The sequence below is a fragment of the Agelaius tricolor genome, unplaced genomic scaffold (genome assembly GCF_023055355.1).
Source record: "Agelaius tricolor isolate 1412-34295 unplaced genomic scaffold, bAgeTri1.0.p SCAF_49, whole genome shotgun sequence".
NCBI lineage: Eukaryota > Metazoa > Chordata > Aves > Passeriformes > Icteridae > Agelaius > Agelaius tricolor.
In genome coordinates, this window is record NW_027269309.1 from 2119742 (window position 1) to 2146995 (window position 27254).

The 27254-nt window shown below is 45.5% G+C and overlaps 1 protein-coding gene across 1 annotated transcript in view; it reads left to right on the forward strand.

Annotated features, from left to right (window-relative positions):
- Nucleotides 1-20943: 20943 nt before the first annotated feature.
- The window catches only part of NDRG3 (NDRG family member 3), a 59173-nt gene continuing 52862 nt past the window's right edge, over nucleotides 20944-27254 (forward strand). Inside the window, exon 1 of the mRNA XM_071455508.1 lies at nucleotides 20944-21084. The gene's annotated coding sequence lies outside the window, so the exon portion shown is untranslated. The remainder of the gene's footprint in view (nucleotides 21085-27254) is intronic.

The window sequence follows — 27254 nt, forward strand, 5'->3', positions numbered from 1 at the left end:
TGTAGATTCATTTTTCTGATATCCTTGTGAAAAACGCCAATCACTTGTTTTTAAAATTTTAAAAGTTTGATAGTAATAAAATGGTTATAAAGATAGTAATAATTGTCTCAATCTCTCTGCAGGCCTCTCAATGTCCCTGGGCCTTACCCGGGTCAGCAGAGAATGGGGGGAGCAGCCCCAACACGGCCGACTGCGGGGAGACACTCTCTGTGCCCCGAGGGTGCTGAGGCACTCAGGCTGGTTGCCTTTGCTGCAGCAGAGACGACAGAGACATCGGTGGAAGAGAAAGGGGCCGGCTCCCAGCAGGGGATATTCCAAGGTTTTTATTAAGGAGTCCCGAGGGAGCTCCTATACCTCAGGGAGCCTCCTGCCGAGAGCCCCGGGGGATGTCCGGAGTTCACATTTAAAGGGGGGGGGGGAAACCAACATAGATAACATCCTACTGACCAATAGGTATCTCTGGGGGATGGGTGCTGGGGGGACAGACATACAAAACAACGTATGGGGCAGGACTTGGGGGGCTGACCCATAGCCTCTGGCTAATCACTCGACAACTTGGACCGAAACTTCTGGATAGGGGGCTGGGATGCCGAGGTGACTGACAGAGAGCCAGGGCGGGGGTTTTGGAGATCTCATCCCGGGAAAGGGATAACACAAGTAAAAGAAAAGGGGGGGGGGGGGGGGGGGGTACAGTCTGGGATAAACCATTTGGGAAAAATATGGGAATACAAAACAAACTACTTCAAAGTATTACAAAATATAAGAACGCACTACAACAAATAATATTATAGTAATAAAAATTTGGACAAGTAGGATTAGGACAATACAAGACAATAAAAACAAAGAGTTATGGACAATCAGGTACCTTTTTCTGGGCAAAATAAGCCCGAAAAAGGACCCCCGTTAACAGAGGATTAACCCTTAAAAGCAATAGCCTGTTGCATATTCATAAATTTCATACATGATGCATAAATTCCATTCAAACAAAGGATTCTGTCTGGTCAGTGTCAACTTCTTCTGGAGCGGTGGCTGGTGGAAAGTAAAACGCCCAGGCTAGATAAGTGTCCAGCCAACCTCCAGCCAGTCAGGCACTTCCCCAACCCGAAGTCAGGGCCTTGTGCCCAAGGCAATGTCAAGCCTTGCGGACGTGTGGCCGCAGTAGAGAGCTCCGAAGTCGCAGGATGAAATGAAGAGGCGACCCTCAGTTTCTTCAGGGGGGTGGTTTTATTGGTAGGGAAACGTGGAGGTTCAGGTAGAAGAAGCTGAGAGCCCCAAGGCAGGGAAAGCCTCGGGTTTTACAGAGGGTGGGAGGGGTGAAAGATAGCAAATCAGAGAGGGATACATTAAGGATTGGCATGATCGGAGAACCCATCAAACACAGTTGTGGGAGGGACCCTGGCCCCTAACCCAATCACCCGACAGCCTGGCCCGAACTCTCTAGAAAAAGAGGCAGGGGTGTCGAGTGACAGGCAGGCCGTCAGGGGTGGGGAACAAGAAAGATAACCAAGACAACTGGGGAGGGGTGTGGGGATTGACACAAACTGGTAACAGGGCAGGACCTTCTGAGAGAACAATGGGGGGAAAACTGAACAAGCATAAAACACACCACAACATTCTTCCTCTGAATCCTAACGGCATCTTCATGGCTGAGCAAGACGGGAAGAAGTTGGTTTCTTCTGATAAGGGAGCAATAAATTCTTTTCCTCTGAAACATTTGGGTGTCCTGTGGCTGCTATCTCAGTGCCAGTACCTCATTCCTCTCTTTAAAAAAGTATCTTACATAGCATAGTTTCTATTTTAGCATTATGCTATAACCTAAAACTATATTTAACACACTACTTAAGAAAATGAATACAGCATAACTTTCTAACATAAGGTATATAATATTCATTTTAATATTTGCAAAAAGCCAATCATAAAATATGCATTGTTCACATCCATGCATTATCACAAGGTTCACTTACCTTACATTTGTCATGTAACCTTTATTTATGTATAAAAAAGCTGAGATTACTGTCTCTTTTTTCCCTGTTCACTCAGGGCTCTCTCTTCAAACCAAGCTGCAGCAGAACTTTTCACGAAGCAAAATGGAAGATCCCCATTCCCAGCAACCACATGGATCCTGATGTGAGAAACAACTCTTACTTTTAAAGTTTCAAAGGTTTATTAAACCTTAACAAAAATACAGAGACAGTACATTATAAATGAATAATGTGATGTTTGGCTCTCACAATTAAGAGATGGATATTAGTGTATGTTGTAGTATATGGTAGAGATAATTCATGCTATTTATGTATAAAATATTGTAAAATCCAAGCTATGTCTTTTGACCATCCCAGCCGGGAGCAGAGTCTTATTTTTATTCAATTAGTTCCTGGACAACATTAAGATAATATCAAGTCTGTTAACATATGAATGGAAACTTCCTGGGCCATGATCACTGACTTCCCTGGAATGTCCGGGCCACTCAAGAGTGATCTGCAACTCGAAGATTGCATCTACTACCAGCGCCAAGCCACCGTTTACATGTGAATGCTGACTTCTCCGGAGTGCTCTGACATCATCTAGACACCTGGAACCAGACTTTTGTCTAACCCTGCCCATGTATGGCCCCAGTTCTGCATGTGAAGGGACACAAAGGAACATTTGGTCATTTCTGCCCCAGGCAGAATAAACTGTATATAAGCTTGATGCGAGAAGCAGTCAGGGTGAACCAAAGGGGAGACTCTGACATTTTGGCGGTCAGATCCAGGTTCACCCAGCACCGATCCCGGGGTTGATGCTGCCTTGGCTGTGGTGATTTTTTCTCAAAATTCTGTTTCACTGACAATCTAATAAATCATTGCTAAATTTTCTTATAAATTTGGCTCCCGATTTGATAATTTATAACAATTTGGTAGACCCCGACATGATGATACTGGGGTTCGGGACCCCCTTTCCCACCCGGGGGGCGCCCTGCTGATTTCAGCGGCCCAAGCGGGATTGGATTCCGAAAAACCCAATCAAATTCACAAAGAGCCACAACCGGAGCTGTGAGCCATAACCGGAGTCGTGAGCTGCAACCAGAGCCACAGCCAAGGGGAATAAAAGGGCCCAATTCTCAGCAAGCTCGGAATGATCTAGAGTGATCTCCAAGACTCGAGTTTTTTTTCACTTGGAAAAATTGACATGCACAAAGAAATCCACACAGGAATAGGAACTGTAAGTATTGTATGGTTGAGTGAAGCGTGATCAGACACGTGTGTGAGACGTGACTTCGTCAAGAAGTGAGAGCAGACCCCACGATCGCAGTTCCACCATCCCACGAGGGACATGATTGATCAAGGGGGAAGTGCAAGGCTTTTTCGAACACACGATACCCGGGGCTCAGAGAGGGAGTCTAGGGGAAAAACTGGTCACGGTTGGGATCAGGAGGGGGGAAGAGGCGAGCCTGGAAAATTCCAGGAACCCATCTGCCTTATGAAACTGGAGGAAACAGGTAAAAATCAGCCCAAAAAGTCGGCAGAGTGGTTTGCTGTTCGACTGAGGCAGGCTGGTGGCTTTTCGCGAGCTGGGAGACCTGACATCGGAAAGAAAGACAGGACCTGCGACAGATGTCCCGGTGAAACAAGAAAAGGTAAGAAAAATTGTAAAGCTTCTTGAGAAAATGGGGTTGGGAAAGAGCAGACTCCAGAGAAAAGCTCAGGAAAAACCCTCCCAAGTCCCTGGAAGAATTGTACCAGAAATCCCCAGAGATAGTTCCCTGGGATGCATGCTGGAACACTGGGACGTAAACCTGCGGAGAGTGGGGAAGTCCAAGGAGAAAATTATCCATTTTTGTATGGAAAAATGGAGAGGGAGATTGGAAAATACGTGGTCTGGCCGATATTTGGCACGTTTGAAACCTGGACTTGTGAGTCTTTGTTTGACCACGTGGCTGGTCGCAGCCCACGGGATCCTGAGGAAATCAAGTACGCTGACATGTGGAGGCATAGCTTGTTCGGGTCTATACCCGGTACGAGCTCTCCGGCACGTGGCAAAAGCTGGAAAGGAATGGGAACCGTTGGAAAATCTTCCACCCCCTTACCTTGTGGCCCCGCAGCAGCCCAATCCCCTGCAGGCACAAGCAGCACCAGGAATGCCTCTCGAAGCAGGGGCTCTGCAAGCCCAGGTGACTGCACCGCCACCACCACCAGAGTAGGCGGCGGCATCCGCTTTCCCACATGGCCACGCAGCAGAGGCACAGCCGCGCCTGCAGGTGTCTCTGAAAATCGAGGAAAGAAAGGTAGACGTCTCTAGGGACATCTCTCCCCTGGCACATCTGTTGCAGTGTGATGCCATTTCCTGCTTCAGCTATTCCAGTAGTTTCCCAGGTGTGGCAATACTTTCTCCCTTCCCCTCCCCTTTGCCTCCTTGCTAAGTGCTGTCAGTCAATCTTATCATTCCAGCAGGGGCGTCCTGTGATTGGCAAAAGTTCAAAAGATGCCCCTCAGCCCTGGGGTCATTAGGTTAGCCAAGTGTCACTTTTCCCCTGAGACCCTGCCCCTCCCACCTGGTTGGTCCCTTACCTCCCCCTGCCTTCGAGCTTAAAAGACACAGAGACCATGCGGTCAGGATTCCGGGAGCTGTTACCAAGATTCAGACATATGTGACTTTGGAATAAACTCTGGATTAAACCCTCTGCAGGATCCGTCTCCTTTTCCTCTTCACCTAGCCTGGAGCCTTTCCATCAGAGGTAAATTGAGTTTCTACCATGCCTGGACTTGTTCCAAGTGCCTAACTGCAACTTCCAGCCAGCCAAAGGTGTCTCTGAGGTGAAATACCACAGCTGCCGCCTTTGGCCCAGCAGCAAGGGTCAGACAGGCCCAGGCACGTTCCACCTGGTAATATTGGGATTTTATTCCAATACTGCTGGGTTAGTAGGTGCCAAGAGCTGCTGTACCGGGTCCCCGCTGGCCATCACCCACACAGGTTCCTGCCTAAGGCCTCCGAGACCCTGCACAGCAGAGCCTGTCTCTGACCTTCAGCAGCGCCGCCGCTGCACCTCTGGGCCGGTGAGCGTTGGGAGTTATTGTGCCAGGTCCCAGCTTGCTGCTACCCACATGGCCTCCTGCCACAGTTTCTGAGACCCTGCTTCTCACACAAGCAAAGTCAAACACCCCCTAAATTCAATAACCCTCAACCTGGCACTCCCAGGTGTTCTTGAGCCCCCCAAATCCAGTGACCCTCAGCCTGGCACCTCCAGGTATTCTTGAGCCCCCCAAAATCCGGTGACCCTCAACCTGGTGTCCCCAGGTGTTCCTGAGCACCCCCAAATCCAGTAACCATCAACCTGGCATCCTCAGGTGTTCTTGAGCCCCTCTGTATCTGGTAACTCTCTCAAGTCTCACATGCACTCTAAGCATACTCTTGGACTCTCACACACACATGCAAATACTCACAATTTTCATCTGCAGTTTTTTCCCCGGGGAATTTTTTCTCCCCCCTCTTCTTTTTCATTATTTAGTCCTCTGCTGTCCCTGGGGTGTTGACCTGCAATCGCCCCAATGGTCCCAGGAAAACTCATTTGAGCTGCTGAACTTTTATCAGAGCACATTTCTCTTTCAAAATCTCCTAGGGCCACTGAGACGAGGTTTTCTCCCGGACGACTCCCCAAAATCATCTGGGAGAAAATATCAATCCACAAACATCAGAGGTTTATGTCCAAAAAGGAGACAGATGAGACTTTTTTACTTTATTCAAATAAAGAGAGAGGCCATGGGGCATTCACCTGGGGTTTCTCAGCTTTTGGAGGACGCAGACTCCTTTTTATCCCAACTTCCCGGCCGCATTTCCCTTCTCTCTTTCCCCTGTGGCTGAGTTACTTGGAAGGTACAGACTTCCCGGAATGCCTCATACCAAAGATTTTCCTCTAATGTACACCCCCCCTTTTTCATTTTAAATTCTTATGTAATTTAGGGTTTTTCCCCATAGCTTCTTTCATTTTTCATTATTCAATTTCATTTATCAGTAAACCTACAGTTTGTTTGTAAAGGCAAATATCTTTTTCTGTTCATCAATCAGTGGAATCCTTCCCGTTGTTTCTTTTATCTCTCAATGCTAGTTTTATCTACCAGCAAACCCACAGATTGATTGTAAAGACAAATCCGTCATTTGTCTCAATGAGAAACAATGCTCATTATTAAAATTTTAAAGGTTTATTAAACCTTAACAAAAATACAGCAGAAGACTGAATAAGGAAAAATTACAGTGCTGGGAGCATGGAGCTAAACCGCCACGTGCTTGTCTAAAAAATGGATGTTCCGCCTTTTATATTGTTAACCCCTCCCAAAGTCTTGTCTGTCGACTCCTTCCTCACCTTCCAGTGGTGGAGATCACTTTCTTACATCTTGATATGAGGTCAGGTGTCACCATAGTACCATAGTAACAAGCTGACCCTCTCCAAATGTCCCAACTACTGAGGCCATCCTGTGACAACAATACAAGGGGGAGGAGAAAGAGGACTGTGGGAGGACATATTACAGTAACATAACTATACATCTACAATACTTCTCTTAACATATGCGTAATATTCACCACTCAGTTGTGAGAGCCAACCAACGCATTACTCATCTATAACACTGACACGACACTGCTGGGCATCGAGGGGCTGGGCCCATGCAAGCACTGCCCCAAAGGATGAAGGCCTTGTATCCTGATGGCATTAGGGCATATTCTGTATCCCTGCAGTCCTGTACTCTGTGGATCTGATTGGCAAACCATTGAATCCACATGGTGCAGTAATTGCAGTCATCCTTTCACCCTCCTAGCCAGAGTCAGGGACTCTCTGCTCCTGGTCAGTGTATTCAGTGTTGGATTCCTGTGGTTTCAAACCCCAAGTCCCCTCACCAAGGTCTGGAGAAGTGGTCTCAGCCCTTCTTCTGCATCTGTAATGATGAAGTTATCAGCATGATACATACATTCAGGAGCATCAACCAGTTCCAGTGCAGCCTGAATAAGTCCATGACAAATGGTAAAGCTGTGCTTCTACCCCTAGGACAGTCAATTCCAAATGTGTTGGATACCCCTTCACATAACCGCAAACTGTGGCTTTCTCTCTGCTGCCACAAGGACTGAGATAGACAGAGGGGCAATATCAATTGTGGCCTTCCATTGGGCTGCTTGGACTCTAGTAGGTACTGGAGCTCCAGCACATCTGGGACAGCAACACTTGGTAGTGTTGCGACTGTCAAGGTGATGAGAGCCCACTTCTATCTCCCCACTCCATCAAATTTTAACGGTGGCCATATGCAGTGGTTAAAGAGTGAGTGGGTTCTGCTGATCACTCCTTGCCTCTCCAGCTGACAGTCAGCTCATTGCTGGGAACCAGGGAGTGTCAGACAGTGGGTTATTGCCACCATCAGCAGCTGCTGCTCTTCAACCTCACAGCAACCCCACAACAGAGGCATCCTCCAAGAGGCCAGGCAAGAGAGACAGCTGCTTAATTTTCTCTGTACCAACAGCAGCAACACCAAAGACCCAGCAGTACTGTAGCCACAGCTCTCTTAATAGAGAGCAAGCAGGCACAACTTCCCAAGGATATTTCCTGGGAATCACAGTGAGGAACCTCAGAGAAAGAAAAAACAATTCTTATCTCATTTGCTGCGCCTGTTGTTTTGCGCATGTGGAATGTGTTGGAAGATTATTTACCTGAATTAATTTGGTAATTGGATTCTGCTGAGGATTGTTTTGTTTCCTTGGCCAATCACAAAAAGCTGTGTCCTGACTCTCGGGCAGAGAGTCATGAGTTTTCTTTAGTATTCTTCAGTAGTTAGTAGTAAGTATGATATAGTATAGTATGTATCTCTTTAATATAGCTGTAATGTAATATAATATAGTTTTAATAAAGTGAGTGTTCAACATTCCAAAGACTTGGACTCGGATGCCAGTCATTCCCAGACATTGGGGTTGCCTGATTTTACTATGCAGTACCCCTTTGGGTCTTTGAATTACCATCCCTTGACATAGCCTGTGCCAAGGCTACACAGGCCTTTCAACTGGTTTTAGCACTTGTGTCCTATTAAGTTCACTTCAGCCTCCAATACAGACAACAGTTGGGCTTCACTGGCTTGTTTCCTTTAGCTTTTATTGCTGAGCTTGACGCCATTTGGCCAGTCAGGGTCAGCAGTCCTGGCTGTGTCCCCTCCCAGCTGCCTGCTTACCTGCAGTCTTCCAGCACCTGGTAGGGAAGATCCATCTCTGCAGAAATTTTGGTACATGGGTCAGGAGTGATGTATTTCATCTTGGAACGATAAGGAGACGCCCCTCACGTTCCCCAGGGTTTGCAATGTGTAAAATAATTTCTTTGCCTGACACAGAACCTATGTGGAGCTTACCCAGGTTTCACCACAGCTTTTGTTTGCTGAGTAGTAAGTATTAGCCCATGGGAAGTTCTGGCCTCTGGCCCCTCCAAAGGTCCTCCATGGCTGCTGGACCACAAGACAACTGTGTGGTGGGGTTTGCACACCACTGAGCTGTGGGGCACAGAACTCGGAGGGGAGCCTGATGGCTCACAGGGCCATAACCTCAGGCTGCACTGAGCAGGAAAGGGGGCTTGGTAATAGTTCTGTGCATACCAAGAGCCTTTGGTGTAGGATGATAATGAGGCACAAGAATATATTTAGGCACAGGTGAACCTCTGAACTGATAGCTCTACATTTCTTTTATGTGGACCACACATTTTATAACACAACCACCAGGCATGTTGGGATCTAGTCTATGTGAATTTTTTCCTTTCCCAGGTAAAGGCAAAAATATACTGAGATTCCAGATGCACAGAAATAGGCCAAAGGCTTCACACAACTCAATTGCTGTAAACCACTTGGCACTAGCAAAAACAACGTGGTTATCATTGTTGAAGGATCAGGAACTACTGGCTGTGGTACAGTCACTCATTCATTCATTGCTCACAAGTCTTGGACAAGTCTATAAACCATTTTTCCATCCAAGAGTAGACTATGTTTTTTACAGGCAAGGTTGGAATATTACAGGGATACTTATGGGGTATTGAAGGAAAAGACCACATGTGTTGGGAGAAAAGAGGCCAGGGAATTAGAAAACTGGGGTTGGTATTGGGTGGCAGTTCCCTTTGCCCACAGCTGTGCCCACCAGAGCTTAAAACTGCTCACAGTTACCACTTTGCAGTAGTAACCTGTGCAAGCTGTTTTCCCATCCTGTGACTCAAGAGGATTTCATGGTGTGCTGGGAAACTGTCTTGGGGTGATTTTATAATGCTGCTTTATTTCCTAACTACCTGCTTTTATGCCCAGAAAACGACTGCTGTAGCTTTCCCATGGAGCCGGTGGGTTGGGCGGGGAGCCTTGGGCTCCTGTGGGCCCTGTTCCAGCTCTCTCTGGTGTAGCTGGGGACTACAATGATTGTTACTTTGTTGCCCTTTTTTGGCTTTTTTTCCTGGATTAATTTTCTCCAATTTAGGCAAGAAGCTTCTGGGTTTTTTTGTTTGTTTTATTTCCCTTCCCCTGGCCTGGAGGATTTTCCCTGGTAAATCTTTTCAGCAGCTTTTTTTGTTGTTTTTGTCTTGTTTTGTTTTTTGGGTTTTCAATTTTGGTTTTTTGTGGTTTTGTTGTTGTTGTTTGTTTGTTTTGTTTGGGTTCTTGTTTTGGTTTGGTTTGATTTTGGTTTAGTTTGGGGTGTGGTTTTTTTGTTTGTTTTTTTTTCTCCAGCCTGGGGAGCCTGCAGGGCAGCTCTGGCCTCTCGGAAAGACTGAGCCAGAAAAAGAAGGGACATTAAACTCCACCAACTTTGCCTGCTGCGAGGAGAATACTCACTCCAGAAACCCAACAGGTTCTCAGCTGCTGTGAGCTCTGTTCTCCTCCCCTCACAAGGACAGGCAGCCACGCAGCGGCGAGGTGAGGGTAGTGTTATGTTTGCCCAATTATCCCATCATAAAAAAAAACCCAAAATATTTGAGATAGCAGCAATTTTAATTGAATAGTTTAGAAAATATATATTGACAATATAATTTGATTAAAAACAAGGGATAATTTGGTTCCAATAATAGCGTATAAGCAAAAGATAACCGTGGGGTAGGGAGTGCAGGGCTCTTGGACCCTTGCCACCTCACGTACGAGCTTGCCAAGTGAAGATTCCCCCCTTATATGCCATGTGTCAATGTCATCTCCTCCCATTTTCGATTCATCACACTTCTACCTCTGCCCTCATCTCCACCTTTACCGCGCATGCTCCACCACTCGGTTTGGTGGTCGCACAAGTCTTTGGGGGTCGTCATTGATGAAGGCCTCTACTCTTCCTCTTTGTCCTTTAATTCACCTTTGGGTTACACATGCGCACCAAGCCAGTGCAATGTAACCCAAAACTAACATATTACTGCATTTAAGCATCAAAGCAATAAATCTCTTATAGCTGGCATTTTCCTGGGACCCAACCAGATTTTCCCTTCTTTCTCTTAATTTTTAGTAACTGTTATCTCTTGCTTTTTCCTCCTGTCCTTGAACATCTGCAGGGAGGGGGGGTGGAGCCCCTCCTTTCCCTTTCTTTTTTTGGCATTACAACTTTTAACTGTTTTATTATTTCCAAATATTAATTACTGTATCAGTATTGATTACTGTTTCAATTTTATCAGCACAATCGTACCTATTTACCACAGTGGGGTGTAAGGTTCCATTTCCTTTTTTTCCTGTGCTTTTTGGGCATTTTGCTTTGTTAATAAAGAGTTTTCTTTTTTTTTCACTTTCATCCCCTGGTATCCATTTCTCTCATTGGCAGAAGAAAAGGGAATTATTAAAGCCCTCTCTCTTTAGAGAAAAACACTAATTTTAGAGCATTTTTCTCCTAGAATTTGTCTCCAAACACAAGCCTGACTGACAAGGTAGAAGGCAGCAGTGCTCAGCCAACTCTATTCATCCAGGGTTGGAAGTACACCTTTAAAAAAACAAAAAGAACAACATCAGAGGGAAGACCATTAGCATTCAAAGGAGCAAAGGAAAAGATTTGTTTTGTTGTAAGGCCTTTTTGCAATCTAGAGAGTGTCACTCATTCACTAATCATATTATTAACGCTGCTCTACTAGTTACACTCTCTGACAAGTCCTGTTGTGGTTTACACTGCTGGCAGCAGCATCTGGGACAAAATATTGCATAAACCAAATGGAGAATGGGGAACTAAAAAGAAGTTTCCAACTTTCTCTGGAAAGCTCCTTTCAAAATTCAGGGTTCATTTTCAAATCTCATTTGAGATGCTTTGGTCAGGAGTCACTGGTTTCTCCCTGGTGTGAGAAACGACTGCGCACTTTACATTTTAAAAGGTTTATTAAACCTTAACAAATATAACAAAGGACTGAATAAGGAAACACGGCAGTGCACTGGGAGCATGTGACTGCCTGCCATGTGCTCACCCACAAAATGGCTGCTCTGCTTTTTATACCCCTGGGGGTTGCCCCAGGCAATCCTGGCCTCTCCCAAAGTTTGTCAATTAACTATTCTTCACCGTCCATTGGTGGAAACTAATTTCTTACAACTTGATTGGGGGTCAGGTGTTGTCATGCCACGCCACCCTAGCAACAAGCCTCCCCTATTCACAAACGCCCCAAGCAAGGGGCATGTGTACCTGTCCTCCCTCTGCACCCTGATGACCTAGGCTGATCAGGGGCAACAATACAGAGGAGGAAAAGGGGACTATGAGGAGAACAGAGGACATCCAAAAAACAGATCACAATAACCTAAGCATACATCAATAAAACTTCTCTTAACATACACACAGTATTCATCGCCTAACAGCAAGAGCCAATCATCATATTACTCATCTATAACACTGGCCAGTGACTCAGTACTGACAGCTGCAGGTAAGGGGACATCACTCCATGCCCCACCTCTGCCCACTCACAATTCTCCCGAGCAGCACATTGGGCACCGCAGGATGCCACTACCCATTGCTTTTGAGGAGCAGGCAGTGGGAACAGCTGCCAGGGAGCAGCAGCCTGGGATGGTGGAGGGGACAGGACTCTGTGCCAGGCACTCTGCTGTCTCCTGGTACCCAGATGGAGCCCTGCCCTCACTTACTGGGGACCTCCAGTCTCTCTGCTTCAACACTGAAGCACTTCCCCCTCTATAAAATCATCATGATTCATCACTATTTCTACCAGATTTTTTTTCCATCTTTCTATCAATCACATTCTCTGGAATAGCTTCCATATGTTTGCCTGATAGAGATGGTAAAATCAGTGATTCCTCAAATCCCTTTTGAAAAGTGGAATGGCATTTGCCATGTCCCTGTCCCCTCCTGTCAAGGGCATTTTATCTTGTGGTTGCATAAGCAGGTAGATGACTAATGGTTGTTTAGTCTACAACACAGGAGTATGATCTAGTGCAAGCTATTTCTTCTTATGAGCAATTTGTCTCAAGATTTCTTCTACTTACTTCAGTTTGAAACAGATTTTATGGCTGACTCATTCCACATAAAGAAAAATCTCAGCCAGTGAATTGCCTGAAGCTGTTTTGGAGTAAACAGCATTGCAAAGGCTTCATCTGTCTTCTTGAAAACCTTACAGATTTTTTCCAGTCGTGAACCTCAGTGCTGTTGGATAATTAGCAGACAGAGATGGAGTTTATCTTGACTTGGCGCCTCAGAGAAATTTTTCATCACATCCTTGTCCAGCTGCTCATCCTGGGGTGTGGCTCTCCCCCTGCCCACATTTGGCACCCAGCTGGGCAGAGGGCTGGGAGTTTCATCCCAACCTTCCTACCCAGAAAGACACCACTGCTCACAACTGCCTGCTTCAGAGCCTGCTCTGAGCCCTGTGAGAAACAGGATGTTTCCTGCCCAGCTGCATCAGGGACAAAATTTGTGACACAGGTCTGCTGTAGAGAAGCAAGTGCTCAGGTGTGACTGAGCTTCAGAAAATTGTATCTAAAGTAGATTTCTTTTTAGTAAGCATTTAATCAGTTTTTTTAATTATACTGTACCATGCATAGAAGAGGATGTCTTCTATCAATAATGTTTTAATTCACTGATTATTTTACAAACATGGAGCATATTTCCAATCCGAAGCTCCAGCCCAAACAACTCAGTTTCCAGGACTATGCACTGAGTTAATTCTACGTCCATTTACATCAGTTTGATATGTATTTTACATATAACATATATAAGTCATATATCATTAACATATCATAGGTAACATATGTATAATCTTAGCCATTCATTTACAGACATACACCTTTATATGTATATCTTTAATCTGGATGTTTTGGCTGCTTCCTCAGCCTGCTCTTATGAACCTGACAATACCACAAGTGTCTTATGAAGATTTTCTTCCCCTTTAGTATAACCCTGGTGGCATTGTCCCACTTAGAGATTTTTCAGAAAAAGAGATGTGAAAAAATGTATTCCATCAGTCACATTCCCACATTTTCCATTGCTTCCACTACACATTTCTAACATGGAGATGTACTTTCAGGCATGCTGAGCTTTCACTGCTTTATTTTCCATTAATACTTACAAGGGAGTGAACACAAAAAGGAACCACTAAACAAGTAAACGCTTACTGATGGAAAGGCATGGATTTGTAATGGAAAAAAGGAATCTGATGTCTACTTTCTAGGCTGAAAGACAGGGAGCTACTCCTATTTTCACACACAGAGCCAGTGTTCCCAGCTGCTGTGTCTGGAGCAGGGTCTAGCTCAGGCAGAAATGGAGTTTTGCTGAAAAGAAGCAGAAGTATCTTTTGTGTTTGGCTGCTGGACAGGTTGTATGGTTCCTTCAAAGATGGTCTGTGTCAACAAACCAGCCAGCCTACACAGAGTTCTCTGCCTTGAGAGCACTGAGCAGTCAGCCTCAGCCTGGCCCTATTTACACCATGAGCTGCACTGCCCCTCAAGTGTCCTCAGTAAATGGTCAACATGACAGACTTGCAGTGATGGTGTGGAAGGTGTTTTCAACATGCCAATGAAACAAGAAGAGTGCTCCTTTAAACTCTTCTGCTTTCATGAAAGACTCGGAAAGTCACAAGTGAACCATGGGCTGTGATACAAAGCAATGAGGTTAGTGGAGAGCAGCATTGCCCCGTGCTCTCAGCATTACAGTCTCTGTTTTATGGGGAGAAGCAGCCTTTTGTAGTAGTTCTTTGAGCAGCTGATATGAGCCAAGGCACAGCATTCAGGGAGCTTTCTGGATATGAGCTCCATATCCTGGCTGGGACTGAAAGTGAGGAGTCATCACCTGTGTAGCCTGGAGAGATGCTGGACAGATGGAGCCAGCAGGAGAAATCCATCCTGGCAAAGCAGAGCTGCAGGCAGCCCCTGCAGGAGTACAGGCTCCAGCCAGGAGCTGCCAGGCAAACTTTGCTCTCTGCATGAAACTGGAAAGGCATGGAAAATTAATCTTACTGGCCCAGTAGATCTGAACAAACCTTGTGAGGCCTGGGGATGCAGGGATGGCATAGCTATGCTTGTACCCCACTCTTCCCACGACTACTTCAACAGAAGGCAGAGGCGTCTTGTCAGAATCAGCCCCAGGTTCTTCACTGCCTGTCACCTGATCCCTATTGACCCTTCCTGGTGCTCAGTGGAAACAAGGCATCCGTCAACTGGGAAAGCCCTCAACAATCAGTCTCCTGTGGGAAAATCAATGGAATAGGCCCCCTTCACCGTGCAATGAAGAAGCATATACATGGCATGCTTCTTTCTGTGCTGTCACAAGAACTGTCAGAGAGGAAAAGGTGAGATTTTAAACTCCTTGCAGAATCAGACCAATCCCAGCAGCCTTCCAGCTCTGTTAGATGCTTTGATGGGGACTCAGTTTTGTCAAAGTTGTATCTCTGGCAGATATTCCCTCCTCAGAAAGGGCTGAAGGCAAATATGCAGAGATGTTCCAACATCTCTGATTGCAACAAAAACCAATAGTGTTTTGGAAAATCTGACTTGGATTAGTTAGAAGAGAGGCTGGCAGAGACAGACTGAATTCTAGCTGTTATTTTCCAAATCCAACTTTCCTCTGAATGCAAACACTCCATTTAGCTGCAGTAAATGTGCACACTGTGCAAGTGATGGGTATGAGTTATGTTGGCTTAAGACAGTTTTATCTCTTTGTAGTGAACAGTTAATTTTTCTATAAATCTTGAAAGATAATTAATTGAATTAAAATACATTACAATATTGTTTCAATACTGTCTTAGTATTTTTAACTACAGACCTGAATGGAGGGAGTAGTTGCCTCATTACTACTGATCTCCTACATCAACTCACATGAACTGTAGATTTTGAAATGAAAGAATATTCAGCCAAAGCTTTGTGAGGGATTTAGGCTGACACAAGAACTTTTACAGCTATATCTTGCTTGTTCAGAAATGAACAGAAACCTGTGCTCTCCTGATGTTGATAAGGGCAGTAGAACAGAACAGCATTTACTCTTATCAAGGACAGTGGAACACAACAGCACAGCTTTGGAGAAACAAATAAAGGATGTAAATCAGGCAAACAGAAGTCAAGCAGGCAACAAATTGCAAGAAGGATGCCAGCTCAGCTCTGCAAGGCTGACAAAACAGAAGTTAGGCAAAACAACAACATTGCATTTACTCAAAAGCAGGGGTTGAGGAATAGTCACCTAAAATGGACACCAGAATTTGAAGACTGTTATAAATGATCAGCCAGAAATCCAAATTAATAAATGTGAAAGATTTTATTTCCGCAACCAAAATAGGGTCCTCAAAAACCACAGTCAAGGAGACAGCGTCGAGCCCAGGATCGGCGCTGGGTGAACCTGGATCTGACCTCTATCACAGGGGATATCCCTCTGTTCATGAATGCCGCTTCCAGCGGGGCTGTTTTATTCATTTTTTTATGCCTCAGGCAGAGGTGCCCCGATTTCTTTTGTAACCTCACATATGTATGACAGTTTCTTTCACTGTGCAGGGCTAGACAATCGCTGTTTCCTGAGTAGTGGCAGGCACTGATGTGTCAGGGAAGTTGCATATTCAGATGTAAGTTCCTTGGCAGATGGTTATCTTGATTGATGGTTGTCGCAGACATCTTTCATGAAAAATCCTTTCTTAGGATTTTTCCTTGTGAGAAGCTGCAGTTTCAGCAACCAAAGTAAACAATGGTTATCTGCTGCTGTGGAATGCAACAGGTAGACCCGTGATTGGTCTCCTGTGGGTGTTTGGATTTCTTGACCACTCATGGCAGAGCTGGCTCTTGCTCTGTCTGAGACACAGATCTTTGTTATTCATTCTTTTCTATTCTTAGCTTAGCTAGCTTCTGAAGAAACCTTTTCCTTTCTATTTCTTTTTAGTATAGTCTTAATGTAACATATATCATAAAATAATAAATCAAGCCTTCTGATCATGGAGTCAACATTCTCATCTCTTCTTCATCCTGAAAACCCTTGTGACCACAGTCACAGATGGTATCTACCAAGCAATGATCACCCTTGGGTGTTCCCTGGTGGCTCCAGAGGAAGCCCATCTCTGTGCTGGCCACGTTCTTTCATTGGTAAACGAAGCATTGTTCTCCTGCTGCCTCCAGGAGTTTCAAAATTCCATAGTTATCTGTCTCTGGGCTGCTTGTGGTCGGAGACTTGGATTTTACAATTTTTATAGTATACATTCTCCCCTAAGCATGAATTATCTTATAACATATATTACAAAGACGGACTCCAAAGAACCATGTAAGGACTTCTGGTAAGATGTGTGGCTATGTAAAATAAAGCCAAGGAAGCAGGGATAGCTAATGAATATGTAATCAGTGTGCATGATAAAATCCCTGTTCACCCAACACTCATCCCACTGGAATGGAGGAAGGATCCCCCTGAGTGACCAGCATGTTACAATAAAGAATGTCTTCTTCTAATACTCAAAACTGTGTTATAAAGTTTCTATCCGGCCAATTTCAGTATCAGTGCAAAGTCAGCTGGCCCATCCAGGGCCTCAACAGCTCCATCCTCTTGGAGCCTTGGCCCAGAGCCACACTGAGCACACTTGGCTCGACTGAACAACTCCAAAAGCACTGAGGAACCCCATCCCTGACTGCCTGTACAGCCAAAGAGCCACCTGCTTCCCAGCCCCCACCTATGCCCACATGGTGGTTATTGCTACATTGGATGTTCGACATCTCAGTGTATAATTTTGCATGACATTGCCAGCAGCACCACTTTTCTTCAGTGTCTTCCAGGAAAAAAATAGAAACAAACAATTTCTGGGAGAACTGCAGGAAAAAACCCCACAGGTCAGTCAAAAACACATGGGGAGGAGGTGGTGTTAGGGCAAATGCTGCTGCCTTTTGTGAGGTCCTGGACTGCTGTTCTGCAGCACAGGCACAGATGAGATAATAATGGAATTATCACAGAATCACTAAGGTTTGAAAAGCCCTCTGACACCATCAAGTCCGGTTGTTAACTCAGCACTGTCTGGGCCACCACTGAACCACATCCCTCTGTCGAGGAATCCATTCAGTGCCAGAGCTGGTGGTGCAGCTGCAGTGACAGCTGCAGATTGAACTCCCTGAAGGGAGGCTGGGAAATGCCAGCCCAGTGCATTACAAAGGGCACTGGATTTGTGGCCCAGCCAGGTGCTCAGACAATGCAAGAGCTGAGGACTAGGGAGGAAGAGCCAAGACTTGCACAAGCTTGGACTGTGAGGGGATAAAAGCCCAGGAGTCCTTTGTTGGGCTGCTCCTTGGAGGCACCAGATTGTTATAAATGATCAATCGAAAGCTAATGTAATATATGGTAGGGATAATTCATGCTATTAATGTATGGTATAAAATATTGTGAAATCCAAACCATGTCTTTTGACCACCCCGGCCAGGAGCAGCTGTCTTATTTAGATTCAACTAGTTCTGGGACACAAGTTAAGATAACGATCTACGCCTTAATGTAACAATAGAAGCTTCCAGGGTGATAATTACCAGTTTCTTGAGTTGCCCAGAGCCACCCAAGAGCGATTATCGCCTTGCCTATTGCGTCTATCAAGATAGTCAGCTGCACCAACCTGATACACCTGAATATACGGCTCTTCCTAAGCAGATCGGCTCCTCCTAAGTGGATCGACGCCGATGGCACACCTGGACTCAGCCTTTGTCCACCTCTGCACATGGAAAGCAACAGTGATGCATGTGAAGAGCCACAAAGGAAATTCGGTCATCTTTGCCTCGGGCAGAATAAACTGTACAAAACTTCACTGCGCAAAGCCGTGAGCACGAACGGGGGAGACTCTGACACTTGGGAGGTCAGATCCAGGTTCACCCAGCGCCGCACCCAGGCTCGACGCTGTCTCTTTGGCTGTGGTGGTTTCGAAGACTGAACTTCGGTCTCACCGACAAATTAATAAATCTTTGCTAAATTTTTGATAATTTTGGCTCACGATTTGATCATTTATAACACTAATTTATCAAAAAATGAGAAAATATTTATTTATCTTTTTCCACAATCAAAATACAGTCTTCAAAACCACCACAGCCAAAGAGACAGCGTCGAGCCTGGGTGCGGCGCTGGGTGAACCTGGATCCGGCCTCTATCGCATTGGACCCTCCCCCGTTCACGAGAGCCACTTCTAGTGGGGATGTTTTATACAGTTTATTATGCCCGAGGTGAAGGACTACAAGTTTCTTTTGTAACTCCGCATATTCATAGTTGGTTCTTTCACTGTGCAGAGCTGGACAATCGCCATTTCCTGGTTGATAGCCAGCGTTGATCAAATCCCGGAAGTCGCATATTCACATGTATCTTTCTGACAACTTCAGCTATCTTGATCAATGTTATTCACAGGGCAATGATCGCTCTTAGGCATCTTCCTGATCACTCTTAGGCATCTTCCGATGGCTCGGGATGGCGGTGATCATTGCGCTGGGTGCGTCTATTCATAAGCTAAATGCCGATCGTTCTCCTGCTGCCTTCATGAATTTTGGAATTTGAATAGACGTCTGCCTCTCAGGCTGCTTGTGGTCAGAGACTCATTTGGATTTTACAATCTTTATAAAATACATTCTTTTATAGCATTAATTATTTCTCAACATATATTACAAGCTCAAGCTGTTTCACTGTTAGTGTGCAGGAAATAAAGGGCTTTATGGAACGAGACATCTGAGACTCCCATGGGAAACCTGAGGTTGAACTGGTGAGAAAGCTGGTCTGCCTGTGAGAGTGGGGAGTGCAGGGAGTCAAACAGGGCACGCCTCAACTCACTGGAGCTGCTGCTGCTGCAAAGGGCTTCAGTCCCAGCCGTTAAAGTCACTGGTGGTGGAAGAGTAACTGCCAGAGAGCCTTGGGAATGGGACAGACTGGGAAGTTTCCTTAACACCCAGCTGCCCCATCCACATATTTTTTGAACACTTCCAGGAGTGGTAACTCCCACACTGCCCTGGGCAGCCTGTTCCAATGCCTGACTACCATTTTAGTGAAGAAGTTTTCCCTGATATCCAATCTAGTCGTTCCTTGGTAGAAACTTGAGGCCATTTCCTCTTATCCTGTCACTTGTTGCCAGAGAAAAGAGCTTGGCTCCATCCCCCTGTCAGGGAGTTGCAGAGTCTCACCTGAGCCTCCTTTTCTCCAGGCTGACCCCCTCCAGCTCCCTCAGCCACTCCTCATGATCTTGTGCTGCAAACCCTTTTCCAGCTGTGTTGCCCTTCTCTGGATAGACTCCAGCACCTAATCCATGCGGACAACATCAAGGACTGTAGGGACCAGCCACACTAGAGAGCCTAAAAGCAGCTTCCTGGGTGAGAGAGCCATCAAGGACTGTAGGGACCAGCCACACTAGAGAGCCTAAAAGCAGCTTCCTGGGTGAGAGAGCCAGGGCAATGATTTACAGTCATGTGGCAGGAAATTCCCCTCTTTCTACCTCTGTTCAAACAAGCTCATCTAGTTTACATAATCCCTAAAAATGTAAACAGCAGTATTGATATTTCTGCTTATAGTGCCTGCACAAGTCCACACTTACCTCCTCTTCCTTCCTCTCTAGCTCTTGGTAGCCCAGGCAAGTTCAAAGGTATTACAAAGAGCTGGAATTATGCTTGGTATTGTGCAAGAAGGGGCAGACATTACTTGTCATGGTACTGTTTAATAGCTTTTTTGTTTCTATATGAAACAAAAATTAAATATATGTAATTAAAAATTGTCGAATTAGAATAAGGTTGGTGGGGTGTAATACACATTGTAGGGGTCTGCCCAAGGGACAAGCTACTTAGAAGCCAAGGTCCGTTCAGAGCCAAGCTGACAAGGCACAGCTGGAGACAGGCACCTTCCTGTAAGTGAGGCAGGGAGGAGGGCACTGGGCTGAGCGGGAATGAGATCTCCCAAGGGTGGGGTGGGGCTCCCAGGTGAGGCTGGCCAGGGCCATTCAGGCCTCCCTGGGTACGCTCAGCTCCACCACGGGGCCATTTCAGCCAGGCTGGCTTGTACCCAGTGATCACTTAGTGCACACTTCTGAAGAGGGATCTCAAAGAAAATCCCGGTCCTCGTAGGGAGGCACAGTCAATACAGCTGGTGTGGTCTGCCTGAACTGCTGTTTGCTCCAAGACCTATTCAAGGGCAAAGACCACAGGATGGCACCAGAAACCAGGGCACAGGCTAGGTTTGGGAAATACCTCGATCCTAAATGTTTAGGGTAAAGCCCTACCGAGGGTAAGGCGAGAGGCCTTGGGAATGCCACACTACTCCGGGAAGGGAGTGCTTCCACTTGGAGACGTTCCTAGAAAAGGGGAAAGGCAGGAGGAGGTGGAGGATAGCACGCGGTCTCCGCGGAGCGCTGCCAGACAGGTACGGCTGCGGCCCTTGAGCGGGGACGGAGGGACAGCCGTGCTCACAGGAGGTCACCCTATCGAGCCACGGCAGCACCGGAGCGGTCCCAAGCCCAAGCGGCACAGCTCCGCCCGCGCTGCCCTCACGGCCGGGGCGGGGCCGCGCGGGGCCCGGAGGGCGCGCGCAGCGAGGCGGCGCCATCTGCCGGCGGGAGGGGGAAGCTGCGAGAGGCGCCGCCCGAGGGCGGTGGGAGGCGGCGCCATGTTGTTTGTAGTCCCGACCCCGCGCAGGGGCGGCTTCCGCGCAGGCGCAGAGAGCTCCGTGCCGCGGCGGGCGGAGTGCGGAGGTGCCGCGGTCCAGGTGAGTCCCAGGCCGGCCCCGCCGGGATCCCCCCCGCACCCGCGGGACCCCGCGGAACCGCTGCGGCTCCGAGACGCGCGGCTGCCCCTGGGCAGTAGGTGCCACGCGGCAACGGCGGGCGGGCCGGAGTCAATAGCAGCCGCGCCCGTGGGCGCTGTGTGTCCCGTCGGGTGATTTCGCCGCGAGGGGGGTCGGTGCCGCCGCCGTCACCCGCCGAGACGCGCCGCTGAGGGGGGGCTCAGCGCAGCCCGGCTCCGCTGTGAGGCGCCGGCCGAGGGACCCGCTCCCCCCGCAGGAGTGGGAAATGATCCTCGTCACACCGGGCTGCGCTGGGAGTGGGGGAAACGCCTCGGAAGTGCCCGAGGTTATTGCGGAGATGGTTTTTTCATGTAAATAACGGACGGGAGTGCGTCGGGCGTTCTGCTTTCTTTCAATTTATAGCTTTTCTTTACGGTATTCAGATCTCAGAATTCTCATTTGTTTTATTTAGTTCGGACAACGCAAACTGGGTGTTTATGTTTAATTCGGTCCAGCCTTGTAGGGATATGAATGGGAAAGGAATAGCTTTTGAAGATTTTCGTTGGCTTGATACATTATGTCTCTTTTTTCTGTTTAATGAATGTTTTGTATTTAGTGTAAGTCACAAGGAGTAATTAAATACGTTGTCTCGAAATCAGAGGCTTCTGCTACCTTGAAGACAATCATTCTAAAGGGCACTACAGAAGATGGGGTATTACAAAACAAGCGAGGCTGTGAGCCCTGTCCCGCTGCCCGGCGGCTCGTGGCGCTGCCTCGGGGTGTTGTATTGCCGATTGAGAGCCTGGGGTCTGCACCTTCTTTGGTGGCTCGCAAGGAGGTTGGAGCCGGTGTGCGATAGTGTCGTGATAAAGTACAGTCACAGCATGAATTGCTGTGAGGTTGTGACTTGGTCACACGCGTGTTTGCTCCAGAGAACAGGAACTGTCTGGTAAGGATCAGGGGGTTGTGTGTGGGAAATCCAGAAGAGTTTTTGTGTTTGAATACTGAGGTGATGAGAAGATGGGGGTTACAAGTGGAGAGGAATGGAATACAAGTATGTAAGGCTGGGTTGGACAGGGCTTGGAGCAGACTGGTCTAGTGGAAGATGTCCCTACCCGTGTCAGGTGGGTTGGTATTGGGTGAGCTTTAAGGTCCCTCCCAAACCAGGCCATTCTATGAAGAATCTGGTTCTGCTTTGTGTGTCAGGCATGCTTGTGAGTCTCCCATGTTCAGAGGACTTGGAGGCTCATTGCTTTAGCTTCTGCTTTGCCTTGTCTTTAGAAACATTTGTCTTCCAAATGATGGAGCCTGGCAAAGCAGGTGCAGCAGCAGCAGAGCATCAGTCTGTGGGAAAAAGCAGAAAGGTGATGTAGAGTGAGGGAGCTCAATTTAAAATTAACATGAAAATTTTCTAGCACAATAATTTCCTTGGGCTAGGCGAGCAGACCTTACCAGATGTCTTGCTTAGTGAACTGGGGTGGAGTCCTGAAGAAGCAAAGTGATCAGTAGGATTCATCTGGATTATTGGCCACTGGACTGGGAATTGTTGAGGGGGCTCAAGATGGGCAATGACTGTTCCAATTTCAATTATTTATTTGGAATTTTGAGCCCTGTGTGGCACACAAAGCACCATGTCTTAGGGCAGCAGCTTCATTTGCCTTGTATCAAGATGTTTGCAAAGGTAGAAGCTGGAAATATTACACAATGAAAATTAAACAATATAATACAATTAAAATTATACAACTGCTTGAAGCAGCATTATTGAAGCCTGTAACTATATTCCTAGCTACTCATTCTCCATCTGAGGTTAAAAATTAATTGAAATTAATAAAGGTGTTTGATTTGGATTTTTCTAATCTCACCTTCAGAAACCCTCCAGTGCTCCCATTTGCAGCTCTTATTTCACATTGGTCATACACAGTCCTCAGTGTTTTCCATTGGAAAGTGTAAGTGTAGTGGTACCTTTAGATTTTGGAAGTTTTATTACATACAACATGTACTATGATTCCTTAAAGATATGCTAGAAAATATTTTTAGAGATACTTCTGAGACTTCTTTTTTAAACATTCTTCTATTGTATGCTCAAGGTAAGCATTACAGCAAAGTAGTGACATATAGGTATTTCAGTAAGAAGCACAAAAAATATAATTGTAGTATAGTGTAAGGATGAAAATAAAAACAAAAAAGAAAGCAATTCAGCTTTAAATTTTGGGGGGAGGATTGTTTTTATGTGTAAGAAGAGACTAGGGGTTTTAATTTTTAATTACTTCATTTTCATTCTCACAAACAGTATCTTAGTTTCCTCCTGAAAAATGGCGAAGCCAAACCCTCAGTTCTGTTTCCATAGGCAGTGCTGACAACATAACCCTCCCTGAGCAGCCCTTATCTTGTACTCATTGTGTCAGCTGTGTCTTGGATAAAAGTAAATATGTCTGTGCTGCCCATGTTGGGCACTGTGTAGGGCTGGCTCAGGCTATTTAAGTCTGTGAATATGATGGCCTGGTTTAACCTGTGATGGTTCCAGGAGCCTGAGGAGCGGTTTGGTGGCTTCCTTGTGTAATGTTGAAGACAGTGGTCCTGTTAGGTGTCTCACTACTCCTCAGTGGTTTCATGTTTATGCAAATGTGGTTTGGGAGGAATAATAAAATCCTGTATTGCTTTTCTCTGGGAATTCTCAGTGTCCTGGCCAGTCCGGTCCGTTATTAAGCAGAGCAGTTGTGATTTGGTCCTGCTGTGGAAAGGGTTGGGTGACTGTGCCTACTACTGTGCAAAGCAGAATTGATGAGAGACTTAAATATCCTCACTTGGTTTTCAGTTCTGCTCTTGTAAATTCTGAATTATAAATGGAATTTGCTGGATTTTTAATGACCTTACTGATCACTCACCATTTTCTATCTGGTCATGTCCCATTGTATTCTGTGACTGGTATAGCACCATTTATTATGGTAATCCAATGAGTGCTGTAGGAAGCATGGAAGGAATAGCTCTGTTTTCATTTGGCTATTGTCCTTTCCAGACTTGGATGCATTTCTCTATTTACAATGGGCCTAGTTCCCCAAAGGGGTTTTCCTTATTTATGTAATATAAAACTAGGAGAGGTTATAAATGTAGTGTTTAATTTTAAAGTAACCTTTACTATTTGGTCATATATAAACCAGACTCTCTTTGTAGTTAGCAGATGGACTAAAGATGTGTAGCTGCACTATTTTTTCCGTCCACAAGAGCTGGAATTGTGGCTTTTACCTGTGAGTTTGAACAGAGAAAGTAGGCAATCAGTTGCTTCCTTTTCACCCCTGCTTTGGTGATGAAGCTGTGTGTTACATCTTAAACTGATCAAAAGACTGGCTTCCATGCCAAAGGGGTGGTCACATATTCTTGCTCTCTCTTGTACCACCTTCAGCATTTACTGGAGGTTTTCCTGATGCGGTTCAGTTTGCTGAATAATCAGAGTACTAATCCAGCCCCTCTGTGTCCTCATCTCCCCAGAAGATCAGCTTTTGCCAGGTAAGAAAGCTGAGTGAGTTCAAAAAGGTCTGAGGAGTACCAGAGACATAACTGATTTTTGTCATGTAAGAACAGTGTTCTTTTCTAACAGTGACCAAAAAGAGAAGATCATAAGATCAGGATGTGTAATATAAACCTTTGCCTGATGGCCCTCCTGTCTCTTGTCATTTGTAGGATATCAAGAGGTAGATGTTGTTTGCTTTTATTTTGCTCATGATAAATGCATTTTTCTTCTGTGAACTAGCCCTTGTCTCCCATCCATTTAAATGTAAGGCACTGCCACATCCCAGGGGAGATTTTCCAGAGCACAGAATCGCCTTGTAGGTGCTGACTACCTCTGTTTTGTTTTGAATTTGACGGTTGCTGGCTTAATTTCCTATCTCTTAGCTGTTGTATTGTTTGGACACAGTAAATAATTGATCTCAATTTACCTTCTCCATTCAGTTGATGATTTCTGTTGTATTTCACTGCAGCAATCTCTGTTTCCAGGCAGAAGAACCCTAGCCTGATTGATTATTTCTCATTTGTATTTTCAAACCTTGTTTCCTTTTAAAAAATATTTTCCTTTCCATTATGTTCCCTTGAAAGGAAGGAGCAGGCACTGCATCCAGGATTTAAGATGTAGCCATTCTATATTTTTATATGGTAGTTTCATTACTAATAATTTTCTAACGTTATTTTTTCGTGCGTTGAATTTCTTTGAACTGATGCTTTACTCAATCTGTTGTGACTCCAGCAAGATTTTCTGAATGTTAATGGTCGGTTTGGAGCACACTACTCTATATGTGAAATAAGGACAACTTATCTTCAGACTGGAACTTTATTTGTGCTGAACTTAATCTGTTGTTTTATTTCTCCATTATTACTCTCAGAGGGTTTTTCTGCAGATCTTCAGCCAGATCTTCTTCTCTTTGTTCTCAGAATAGCTTGTATCCTCAGGAGACTTTCACTGCTCCTTGCCCCTTTTTCCGGACTTTATGAATGCAGGGTATAGCAGAGTGCTGCAAAAGGCTCCTTGCAGTCTCTCTCCCTGGGAAAATTGACCACTTATGCCCACCCTCTGTGGTCTGCTTTCAGCTGCGTGTTAGTGCAGGCAGGGGCTTTCCCACTCAGGGTTTTCTGGAGTTGTCCGGATGTTGACTGTGCGGCAGCTCCGCCTGCTGTGAGCGCTGCCCAGGGAGAGGCTCTGCGCATCCTGTGCCCCTCTGGCACTCCTGCTGCCCCACAGTGAGCCTAGTCTGCACACAGCTTGGGCTGAAAATGAGCCCAACAAATTACAAATTAATGCTGATTTAGTAGTGTTGTACTGGCAGTATACACATGTGGGGGTTTAATTAGAATCGGTTCAGTCAGGTCAGTGCATATCTGTGCTTGCTGCTGCTGATTGAAACTGCAACCTTATGGGCTGAACTGCAGTCTAGTGTCTGTGCATACGCTTCCTATTTCAAATGGTCCCATTTGATGCTGTAGTTAGATTAACACAGCTTGGTGTATGAATTACACCTAGGTCCTAATTCAGTTGATTTTGTGACTGTGTCTTTGATGGTTTCTCTGTGCTGAGGCAGATAAACAGTCTGACCCTGGGTTAACCTCTGGAATTCCTTAAACAAAGACAGTGATTAAGGAAGGGGTTTAGTGCATTATGTAAATTAATAAGGATCTAGTAATACTTTTTATCCTATATATGGACTTTATTGTAATTTATTTATAAGCATCATAAATACTTAAAAAATACAACTGGAAATTCACAAATTTTGCTGCTGATACCCTTATAGTGTGTTCTAGAATTATTTGGTGTCTGTGTACATTTAAGTTTTATAAATACAAAGGACATAGATCTTTATTGAAATTTCTGTTCTCTCTAAATTGATTTTTCAGATCTGTTCTTGAAAATTTGCCTTGATTCTCCAGTACTGTTGTCACATGTAGTAGTTTTCTGCTGAGGGTTTTTTTGGTCTGTTTTTGTGTGGAAACTGAAGTTAGGTGCTTGTGTTTTTAACAGTTTCTTTTGGCTATGGTAGTTTTGGCTACTACTTAGCCAATAAAATCTGGGGGTGGGGGGAATGGTTTCAGGATGTGAAGGTTATTTCTACCTTTGCATAGGTAGAAAGAAAAACTTGATTTGTGTAAGTGTGTAGTTTTATGACTCAGACTGGAAAAGGAGAGCTTGTGTCCAGATGGCAGATGTGACTTGGGGAGTGGTTTAAGTCTGCTTTTCTGTTCTGCCAGCTCACATGCTGCGTGGTTTGTCTCTGCCTTGGTGGAGAACTAATACAACAGCACTGGGAGTGTTGGGCAAGGACCGGCTGCTCAGTTGACAAAGAAGTGGTTTTAATCGTTGTATAAGAGCTCTACATTTGCTGTTTTGCTTATGCAGTTCATTCTGATATGGTTTTCCAGAAAGAAATGGCCCTTGTTACAAATTAAACTTCTTTTTTCCTTTAGTTTGGATGAAAAGGTTATCAAATACATATCATATGGCCCTCAGGAAAGGCAGGGAAGATTTTTTTTTCTCATTTTACAATGCATTTGGGCTTGATCCATTGGCTGGCCTAAAGAAAGGCACAGAGTTTAGTGAAAATCTTCATGTGGATTAGCTCAACCACAGAATAAAACTATTATTTCCTGACATGTTTTAAGTAATTAAT